At 40.1% G+C, this 9,959-nt stretch overlaps 1 non-coding gene across 1 annotated transcript; it reads right to left on the reverse strand.

The window, feature by feature from the left end:
* Positions 1–309: 309 nt before the first annotated feature.
* On the reverse strand, positions 310–372 carry LOC115064789. The gene has a single exon (XR_003844604.1). It is a non-coding gene; the product is annotated as a U7 small nuclear RNA (small nuclear RNA).
* Positions 373–9,959: the final 9,587 nt, after the last annotated feature.

The raw sequence follows: 9,959 nt of genomic DNA on the forward strand, positions 1-9,959 counted from the left end.
GGGAGAGGGAGAGGGAGAAGAAGCCTAAAGTTGATGCCAGGTATCTTCCTAATTGCTCTCCAATTTTCCTCTTTGCTTATTGAGATAGTGCCAAGTACCAGCCTCAGCTTGAGGGTTGGGTCCTGAGGAAGAGATGTTTGTGAGTGACAGAAGAAACAACACAAAGTCACTGATGGGGTGCAAGCTGACAGATCTGTAGTCTGCTTGAGATCGCTCTCCAGACAGCTTTGTAGATAGCTCTTGACTCTGAGACAGCTATCTGCTTGGGACATCTTTCTGCTCACCAGCTCTCTCTGCTTGAGATAGCTCTCAGGTTTTTCCAACCAAAGTCAGAAAACCTGCTAGAAAAATTCTAAGAGAACTGTGCTAGCTCTCTAAATAGCTTTTTGTTTTTTTCTGACCAATGTCAGAAATCCCAACAGAAAAATTCTAAGAGTTACGTTAGTTCTCCAAGCAGCTCTTTCTAGTTAGCTCTCTCTAGGTAGCTCAGCTTTTGCAGACCAAAGCCCAGTCTTTTATTTCCGCATCAATTCAGTCATTTACTCCAGGTTCCCTTTTGATTAACCCATATATCAGCATTTTATGACCTTAGCTTCTTGACTCTTAGGAAAAAAACCAGAATATATATATATATATATATATATATATATATATATATATATATATATATATTTAACATAGCAAATAAACTCTGATCGGCTTGACTTTGTAAGCACAAATAATAAGCTAGCTGGGTGGGATCCCACCCTGAGATCACTATTCCTACCACACCTGGACCTAAACTTGCTCTGTCCAAGGCTGACCTTGAACTTAAATCTGCTTGCATTTGTAAACACAAACAATAAGTTTAGTTGAATAGGATCTTGCCCTAACATCACCACTCCCTAAATTTCTTTATTTCCTTCCTTAATATCTTTCTGATACGTTGGCTCCTTAGTGCAGCTGCCTCTGTTCTTTTAGGTCCATGAAACCACTTATACAAATCATATTTCATCTTTATATTTTATATAGTTGAGGGACCCTGTAAAGGGCAGCTCTTACACTGATTTGTATACTCTTGAACTCATGTTTTCAGAGTTCTTTTCCACAGCCTTAAGGGCTTCCCTGAAGGTCACAGCATTTTCCATTTTGCTGAGGAATACCATACATTCCCTTGCCTCCCAGATTTGTGTTGTTTCTAATCATCAAGGAGTCATTAAACTTGGCAGAGAGGACATTTCCCCAAAGGAGGCACATAAAGCAAAATATATACATTACTATACAACCAAGCCTTATACCTACAGTAACCATCATCACAGGTAGAGGCTTACTCCCTGCTGGGTCTGCTCCAGAGGCAGGAACTGTGTCATGCCATCCCTTCTGCAGCCATGTAGGACTTGGCAAGACAGGGTCTCTCAGCAGATTCCAGAACTCACAAATTGATTTAGAGAACCAGATTGCCCTGGGATGCCCTGTGTCTATCTCCTGTGTATGGGATGCCCTGTCTCTATCTCTTGTGTATGGGGACTACAAGCCTTCCTGACTACTATGTGGATTCTGAAGTTTCAAACTGTAGTCCTAATACTTGGAAGACAAGCAGTTTATCTATTCAGCCATGTCTCCAGACTGCACAATCTATCTTAACTAAATACACTTGATCTCTCTTTTATCTGAACTCTACATTCAAATGAAAAGCAACTGATGGGAGATTAACTTTTCATGATTAATTCTATAACACATGAGGTTCCTTGGTCTCGTTAACTTCTTTCATACATGTGTAGTAGCACAAAAACAAAAACATGCTTCTTATGCACAAGCAGTATGTTCTTAATCGTATGTGTAGTATTGGGAAAATACATTTTTCCCTTATGTCTCAGGGTTTTACTGCTGTGAACAGACACTATGACCAAGGTGACTCTTACAGTTTCAGAGGTTCAGTGTATTACCATCAAGGCAGTAGCATGGCAGCGTCCAGGCCAGCACAGTATAGGATGATCTGAGAGTTCTACATCTTCATCTGAAGGCCTCTAGGAAAGGAATGGCTTCCAGGGAGCTAGGAGGAGGGTTTTAAAGCTCATGTCCACAATGACACGCTTCCTCTAACAAAGCCATACCTAATCCAACAGGACCACACCTCCTAGTAGTGTCATTCCTTAGGCCAAGCATATTCAAATCATCATACCTTATTTCTAAATATAGCTTCTAATCTGTATCTCAAGGTCTTTGTTTTTATCATCTAATCACTCATTTATTACTTACGGTTTCTTAGGTACTTATTTTTGACTGAACTCAGAAATACAAGCTCCAAGTGAGGACCATCTATATCTCTAGGCAATCAGTTCCTGGTGTTTTTCCTTGGATTCCTTCATTCTCTTGGCCAAAGGTTTAACACATTCTGCATCTTTCTCCTTATTTTTCTCAGTTCATTGTTTCATTAGAACAATATCTCAGTGTTTGTGTTGCAGGACACATGGAGCAATAAGACACTGAATGGTGGGTGCTTTGGCCCTGGGATTCATTTCTTCTTTGCTTAAGGGCTTTCTGACATTATTAGCAGGTATCACACTCCTCACGGAAGACTGGAAAGCTTTTGGACCCTACATGCTCTTTTGGGTCCCAACCTAAAGACACAGTAGTATCCACCAGTCCAAGAACACCTTTCTCTCCTGTTTTATTTTTTGAACCACAACCAAGTTGAGAACAATAAGATTACCATCACAATACATCTGCAAACAGATTAATGCTTCCTCTCTCCAGTTCTCCTAGTTCTATAGCAACACTGTCCCTTACTTGATAGCAGCCATAGTCTGAAATGAGTCAAAACACATTGCTTTATGGGAGAACCATATTTGTCCTTCCTACCACTGATTCAGGCCACAAGACCATACCACCCTTTATCCAGAACATCAGCAGCAATCTTTGTGGCCATGTGCTTCACATAGAAAGAAACGACTTGCATTCATTTTCCACTTCAATAAGTTTTTGACAGCAAGTGTCTGGAAAGGAAATCTTGACATGATCAACCAATCACCCAAGAGAGGTCAGAAAAAAGCTTTTACATTGTAATATCTTGATTTTGGTGCTACTATTCCTATGTTTATTGCTTCAATCACACACACACACACACACACACACACACACACACACACAGAGTGCTGAGTGCTAATCTGTGCATGATATTATGGATATAATAGGATAAGACACATATTCTTTGGGCTATAGTATAGAGGCAAGATCAATAAATATACAAAGAAGCACATAATACTCACTGAACCATCCCTGGATAATTTTCCTAACTTAATTACAAATTTGTAGACAGCGTTAAGCATATCTTATACTTGTTGGGTCTGTCCCTCATGCTTGGTTGAACTCTTAGTCATTCTTGGTTGATCATTAATTATCTGACAATCTGGACAGGAAGTAGAAGCTGAGGTCTGAGCACTTGTTGGCAGAAGGAATTCTCCTGACTGATATGGACTTCTATTTGGCTACAACTTTGTTCTTTTCCTCTTAGAAAGATTCCTATGGCTTGTGATGTGGGTAGAGGTTAATTGATTCTATTAGAGAATCTGTGTTCACTCATGAAATTCAAAGTCTGAAACCAAGGTCAGAGGTGCTGTTTTCCTGTAACATGCTTGAGTTAAGCAGGTGGGTAATGCAGTTTCCTGGGCAGGTGATAATGTTGACTTAGCATAAGGCTGGTTCCATCTCAGATGCCCCCAAGCAGTAAGTTGTACAAAATGAACTAAAGTGTTCGTTTAACCAAGCTGTGTTTTCCCCTACATTCTGACCCCTGAACAGGGCAGGTTTCATTCTACATTCTAAGGTAACATCGCTTGTGTTCCCACACTCCACTGGGGATCTGGTGAAAAAGAGTTTAATGGCAGTATAGTCTATCATAGTGCTTGGAATTTTCTTGTCTTATTTCTTAATAACATTTAAGGGTTGCACTGCTCTGAAAGGATCTACATGACACCAAAGCCTACATCCTGCTGAGAAGAACCTGGAGAAGTCTTAGCAGGAGGAGCAGCACTGCTTGGCTGAGAGAAAGCCAGGAGGCATCTGACTGTAAGAAAATGAGTCAACCTTCTTTTTATGGTGACTACTGACATAGTTTAAGAAGCTTTATCTGAAGCAGGGCTTCCTCCCCTTTATATTATACTGCTAAAAGAAAGGATCATGTTTCTTTCTTTTAAAAGACAAATTATTCTTTGATCATCTTTGGTTTTCAAGGGGATATGCGCAAGTAAAGGGAAGATGTTTTCTCTCGGGGGCTGCTAGATTTGTTCCCAATGTAAATGTTGACTAGAAGTTGACCCAGTTAGACATTTTTATGCTCGGTAGTTGGCTGTCCATGTTACTGGGAACACAAATAGGAATTGATGATGGTTTGTTTGTATTTGTTTGTTTCACGTAGGAAATTATCATTCCATGGATTTGTGGATGAGATAGAAATCTGAACTATCTGAAGAAATGGTTTGTTTCCCAACATACCATATTAGTTCCTCATGACAGTTGTAACAAATAACTGCAAATTTAGTGGCTTAAAACAGTAGACATTAATCATCTAACAGTCTGGATGTCAAAAGTACAAAATGGGTCTCACTGGTCTAAAATCATGGTGCTGGTTAGGTAAACATTTTTTCTGGAAGCTCCAAGGGAATATGTGTTTGCATACGTTGTCTGGCTTCTAGAGAATACATGTATGCTTTCTCTTAAGAACTCTTTCCTCCATCATTAAAATAAACAGTGTTGGAGCATCTTCCTGATGTTGTCATCTATCCAGTTATCTGCTGTTTCCCTTACTACCTTTTAAGATACCCCTGTGATCACATAGCCAACTTGGATAAACTAAGGCAATTCCCTTAGTTAAAGTCAGAATAAGGTTAGATGAAGTCAGATGAAGGTCGACTAACAGTCACAATTTCATTAGTAACTTTAGTTCTCTCTTTACCAAATATCCTAAACTATTCCCAAGTTCTGGAAAGAAACTTTCCAACGTGGCATCTATAGTCTCATGAAAAGGGTCTCAGTAAGCATTTTGGCTCTCTTTCTGTCTTGGGAGGACACAGTGAAGAGATAACTAATGTCTATGAACTTGGAAGAGAGCCTTCATCAAACACTTGATCTTATGATGCCTTGCCCTTGGACTCCCACATCTATCAGAAATGAAGTGTGCTGTTTAAGCGTCTGTGAGGGACCATTATTCTGTCTTTTAAAATTTGATTTTGTTAATTCCAGAGCCTGAATCCTATTATCTGCTTTTAGCTGTAAAATATTTTAAGAAGAAATCCTTGATGTTATATCTTTCTACTATATTCATTGGTCTTGATTTACTGCTATGTCATAATACTCTCAGTTTTGTGACTTAAGCAATTAGACACAGGCATCGATTATCAACCATCTGATGAGATGAGAAATTGCAGTTGAATTACTTATTGATTATGGATGATTGTGTCATGATGGTTTCTGCTGTGTTTCAATTTTTGCCCTGACTTTAAGGTTGGATCAAATCTAAGCTTTTCTCTGATATAACTTATCTCTCTACCCTTAATCTGCTGCTTCTCTGCATTTCTGATATCACCAATACAGAGGCCAGAAATGTTGGTGTCATCCTTGACACCCCAAAGCATCTATTCTCAGGGCCCAGACTCCCTGTATGTACCCTTTCATATCCCTGACTGATTTTTCTCTAAGTCCAGTCTATGCATTCTTCTAGTCCATCCTGTAGCCTCCAGATAAAAATTTTCTCAAATCATTACTTATGAGGTATATGACCTTTCATAATGAATTAACTCCTTGGCTTAAATTTGACTATATGGAATTTATACCTAATATCTACCCTTTAGGGTAGTTGTGCTGATAAGATTTGCTATATATAAGGTGCCTCAACAGGCCTACATTAAGCATTCAACAATGTTTTCCAGATATTCTGTAACTGTTATTAGTATTTATTACTGTTACAGATGTGACCCCCTTCTATTCTGACCATAACTAGTGCCTTTTAACTGATGAGTTAACAGATATACATGCCATCCTTGTGCTTGCCCCTATCCATGCTGTCTCTGGTCTGACCACCCCATATGAATAGCCTCTCCTTTTTGCTGGCTTTCCCTCTGTCTGGCCACCACCCTGTTCAACCACAACCTCTGGACCTGGGGAATCCAATGGCTCTTAGACGGATGGATGAGATGATCTCCTTTATTTCATCAAGTCTTCCTGCCTGCATCCTCTCTGGGCCTACACATCTGAGAACTCAAAGGCCAAGCTTTAAACTTCTAAAGGAAGGTGCTTCTCTTCTATTATTGTCTTTCAACTCTTTCTGAGTTTGAAGATGCATTGCTGACTATAAAAAGTGTCAGTATAAAGAAAACACTACGCATCTCTTATACTCCCCAGCCACAATCTTATACACACACACACACACACACACACACACACAAATACAGAGACTAGTTAGATTATTAACAAACTATGTTGTTTAAGAAATGTCTTGACATGGGGCTGGTGAGATGGCTCAGTGGGTAAGAGCACCCGACTGCTCTTCCGAAGGTCCTGAGTTCAAATCCCAGCAACCACGTGGTGGCTCACAACCACCCGTAACCAGATCTGACTCCCTCTTCTAGAGTGTCTGAAGACAGCTACAGTGTACTTACATATAATAAATAAATAAATCTTAAAAAAAAAAGAAATGTCTTGACAAGGATGCCCACTCTCCCCATATCTATTCAATATGGTAATCAAAGTGTTAGCTAGAACAATAAGATAACAAAAAGAGATCAAGGTGATACAAAATGGTAAAGAAGAAATAAAGGTATCACTATTTGCAGATGATATGATAGTACACATAAGCAACCCCAAAAATCTACCAGAGTACACATAAGCAACCCCCAAAAATCTACCAGAGAACTTCTCCAGCTGATAACTTCAGCAAAGTGATTGGATATAGAATTAACTCAAATAAATTAGTAGCCTTCCTTTATACAAATGATAAACAGACTGAGAAAGAAATTAGGGGAACACCCTTCACAATAGTTATAAATATCATAGGATATCTTAGGGTAATTCTAACCAAAAAAGTGAAAGACCTGTATGACAATAGCTCAAAAAAGAAATTGAAGAAGATCTCAGAAAATGGAGAGATATCCCATGCTCATGGATTGGAAGAATTAACATAGTAAAAATGGCTATCCTACAAAAGGCAATCTATTGATTCAATGCAATCCCCATCAAAATCCCAACACAATTCTTCAAAGACACAGGAAGAGCAATTCTCAAATTCCATCTAGAAAGGCAGAAAACCCAGAATAGCAAAAACAATTTTTAACAACAAGAGAATAGCTGGGGGAATCACCATCCCTGACCTCAAGCTTTATTACAGAGCAATAGTGATAAAAACTGCATGGTACTGGTACAGAGACAGACATGTTGATCAAGGGAATAGAATTGAAGACCCAGAAATAAACCACACACTTACTGTCACTTGATTTTTGACAAAGGCACCAAAAATATACAGTGGAAAAAAGAAAGCATAAATGGTGCTGGTTTAACTGGTTGTCTGTATGTAGAAGATGTATGTACAAAGATCAAGTCCAAGTGGATCAAGGACCTCAACATAAAACCAGATACACTGAATCTAATAGAAGAGAAAGTGAGAAAGCTCCTTAAAGTCATTGGCACAGCAGAAAATTTCCTAAACAGAACTCTAATGGCTCATGCTTTAAGATCAAGAATTGCTAAATGGGACCTCATAAAACTGCAAAGCTTCTCTAAGGCAAAAGACATAGTCGAGAAGACAAATCGGCAACATACTGATAGGGAAAAAAAAAACTTCACTAATACCACATCCAATAGAGGGCTAATATCCAAAATATATAAAGAATGCAAGAAGTTAATCACCAAAACACCAAACAACCCCCCCCCCCAAAATGGGGTATAAAACTAAGATGAGAATTCACAACTGAGGAATCTGGAATGACTGAGAAGCACCTAAAGAAATGTCCAAAGTCCTTAGTGGTCAGAGAAATGCAAATCAAAATGACCCTGAGATTCCACCTTACACCAATCAGAAAGGCTAAGATCAAAACCTCAGATGTTGGAGAGGATGTGGAGAAAGAGGAACACTCCTCCATTGCTAGTGGGATTGCAAACTGGTACAACCACTCTGGAAATCAATCTGGAGTTTCCTCAGAAAATTGGAAATAGATCTACCTGAAGACCCAGCTATACCACTCTTGGGAATATACCCAAAAGATACCAAAAGACCATGCCATACCACTCTTGGGAATATACCCAAAAGATACCAAAAGACCATGCCATAGGGGCACATGCTCCACTACGTTCATAGTGGCCTTATTTGTGATAGCCAGAAGCTGGAAACAACCTAGATGTCCCATGACAGAAGAATGGATACAGAAAATGTGGTTCATTTACACAATGGAGTACTACTCAGCTATTAAGAACAAGGACATACTAAGTTTTGTAGGCAAATGGATGGAACTAGAGGGTAAATCAGATGCAAAAGGGCATACATGCTATGTACTCACAAATAAGTGGATATTAGCCAAACAACAGCAACAAAAACAAACAAACAAACAAAAATATAAAGAATGCACAAGATACAGTCCACAGAATTCAAAAGGCTCAACAAGCTGAAGTGAGGAAGTAAGGAAGCCTCAGCCCCATTGGGAAGAGAGAAGAAAGCAATAAGTGGGAAGGGAGGGAGGGAGGGACTTGGGAGGGAAAGTGGATGGGGTGGGGGCATAGTGGGGAGGGGAGAGGCTAACCTAATTTGGTATTGGGTGAGGGAAAAGGACTGAAGCTCTGAGGGCCAGCAGAAAGAATATAAACAGGCAACCTCAGGTAGTAGGAGGTTGGGGGGATCCCCCAGAGTGCATCAGAGACCTGGGAAGTGAGACACGCTCAGGACTCACAGGGAGGGACCTTCGGTGAAATTCTGAACAGTAGCAAGGGGGAACTTATAGAGCCCACCTCCAGCACGAAGATAGGACATCAAGTGAGGGATGGGGTTGCCATCCCACAATCAAATCTCTGGTCCATAATTGTTTCTGTCTGAAAGAATTACAGGGATGGAAATTGAGAGGAGCCTGAGGTCCAGTGATAGGACCAAAGTGGGATCTAAATCAAGGGGCAGTCCCAAGGCCTGACACTATTACTGAGGCTATGGAGCGCTCACAAAAAGGGATCTAACATGACTGCCCTCCGAAAGACCCATCAGGCAGCTGAAAGAGTCAGATGCAGATATTTGTACCCAACTATTTGACAGAAGCAGGTGATCCCTGCTGTTGAATTAGGAAAGGCTGAAAGAAGCTGAGAAGGCGATCCTATAGGAGGACCAGCAGTCTTAATTAATCTAGACCCCCAAGATCTTCCAAACACTGGACTACCAAACAGAAAGCATGCACCAGCTAGTATGAGGCCCCCAAGACACATACAGCAAAGGACTTCTGGGTCTGTGTTCATTCAGAGATGATGCACCTAACCCTCAAGAGACTGGAGGCCCCAGGGAGTTTAGAGGTCAGATGGAGTGGAGGGTGGGGGTATCCATGTGGAGACAGGGTATGGAGGGGATATGGAGCAGTTGGAGGTTGGGAGGGGAGGGGTAGGGAATGGAATATGGAGTGTAAAAATGAATTATAAATAAAATTTTTTAAAAAGTGTATTAATGACAGTAAAAAAAAAAAAGAAAAACAAAAAAAGAAGTTTCTTGAACAACAACTACAGCAGCTAGCATTTACTAAGCTATTTCCACTTGCTAAAAACCATGACTTTCCTCAAGCCAACTCACCTCTGCCTTGTCTTTCTTGGTTCCTATATGTCTGGCATTAGTGTTCTTTCCTGACTCTGGATTTGTATTCCTGCCCCTGACTCTTCATTTCTATTTCCCTTCTCTAGTTTGACTTCCTTCTTGTCCTTTCATCCAAATCCTCTCTAATATTTCTTCTTCTTCTTCTTCTTCT

The sequence above is a fragment of the Mus pahari genome, chromosome 9, assembly GCF_900095145.1.
Source record: "Mus pahari chromosome 9, PAHARI_EIJ_v1.1, whole genome shotgun sequence".
Lineage (NCBI taxonomy): Eukaryota > Metazoa > Chordata > Mammalia > Rodentia > Muridae > Mus > Mus pahari.